A 1,749-nucleotide genomic window follows, 5' to 3' on the forward strand; every position below is an offset into this window, starting at 1 on the left:
TGGGGGGGGTGGGAGGTGCGGGGAGGCGCGGGGGGATTGCCACTTAAGAAGCACTGACTCTCAGCAGGATTTAGGCACTTAAAATACCGTTGAGAATCTGGGCCTTAATGAGGAGCAATTCAATATTTTGTTTTCTCCTTGTTCAGTATGGAGCCCCATGACTTATTTAATGCACTATCTTCAAACTCTGCTCTCAAGTACTAATGATTAATGTCCTCATGGGCTTTTTTATAATTCCCCCCTATGAAGTATCCAAGTGTTTCACAAATATTAATGCATTTATTTTCACAGTGTCTCCATAAGGGGAAGGTTTATTACCTTCCTTTCATATTGGGAAACTCAGAGGCAGATATGTTAAGGTGAAAACCATGAATTTTTGTGTACTTGCAGCTCCCAGCAGTTTAGCATTCTTGAGCATGGTGCAGCATTTTGTATTTTCAAAGCACAACTCCTGTTGGCAACTGTGAATGTGCAGTATTTTTGTAAATCAGATTCCAGAGTTTCAAGGCATGCACTCATAAAATGAGACAAATGCAACTGGAATAATATCATATGGTGCTTTGAGGAAGAGACAGAAGCCTGACATCACTCCTGGGCAAAATGATGGAGCAGGTGATGCAGCACTTGATTAATAAAAAATTAAAACTAGGTAAGATAATTAGAGACAGTTAACCTGGATTTGAGGAAAATAAACTTTGTCACACTACCTTTTTTTTTTTAAAGGAGGTTATGAATTTGGTTAATGAAGACGATGGTACTGATGTAGAATATTAGTGACAGTAGAGTAAGAAAGATAAACCCAAACTAGTTCTACCCTAGCTTGATCCAGGTTGTGAACAGATGTTGTCTTCTAGACACAGCTGTGCCGCCAGAAGAATTTACCTCCATCTGCTGCTTGTTACCATTTCCCTGCTAGAAAGTAGTCCCCCTTGCAATCTGCCTGCAGACCAGTTCCCGCATGCACCCCCTACTTCACAGTAGGAAAAATCAGTTAAGTTCACTCAGATCAGCAACCTAAATTGCATAAGCTTGTCCTGATAATTTTTCTTGATGGGAGTTGAGGAGCTCGCTCAGATACCTCTATACCTGTCAGTAGCCAGCCAGTTGGCTTTCTAAGTTATGCATTTAAGTCCCTGGAGAAGCAGTGACAGCCCTCAGCTCTTCTTCCAGTCTCCCACCCCATTTGTGATTCACCTACCTCCACAATTAACGAGGCAATGTTATATAGGGAACAGCCTTCTTCACAGTAAGGTGACCCACATGTGAAGCAGGTCTATCCTGTTCGCTGAATAAGGCAAGCCCTCTGTAGAAAAAACAGTAGGTACTCATGTAATTTAAAGGCTTTTCTCACTGTACATACACAAATATTATACACTTTATATATATATATCACACATACGCATTATGTGAACACACATGCACACAGAGGCCAAATTAGATTTACACAAGCCATTTTACCTTGTGTAATTTCTGACTTTCAAGTGCTTAATTTTGCATTCTTCACGGTGTTTTAGTGTAGGGTTTTTTTCTCTGTGCGTGTATGTTAAAACAATGCAAAAAACTAATGAGTGCTTACACAAGACAAGTTCTACAGTGTGCATAATTTTTAGACACAGATTGTTTGAATGCCTTAATGGAATGTAGTGAAATTGAGTAGGAATTAAGTCAGTCCAGTGGCTCTTTTATTTTCAACAGATCTTCAAATACTAGAATTAAATAAATTAAATTAAATGAACAATTAAATTAAAT

This window comes from Pygoscelis adeliae, unplaced genomic scaffold (assembly GCF_000699105.1).
Source record: "Pygoscelis adeliae isolate BGI_AS28 unplaced genomic scaffold, ASM69910v1 Scaffold186, whole genome shotgun sequence".
In the NCBI taxonomy this organism is placed as follows: domain Eukaryota; kingdom Metazoa; phylum Chordata; class Aves; order Sphenisciformes; family Spheniscidae; genus Pygoscelis; species Pygoscelis adeliae.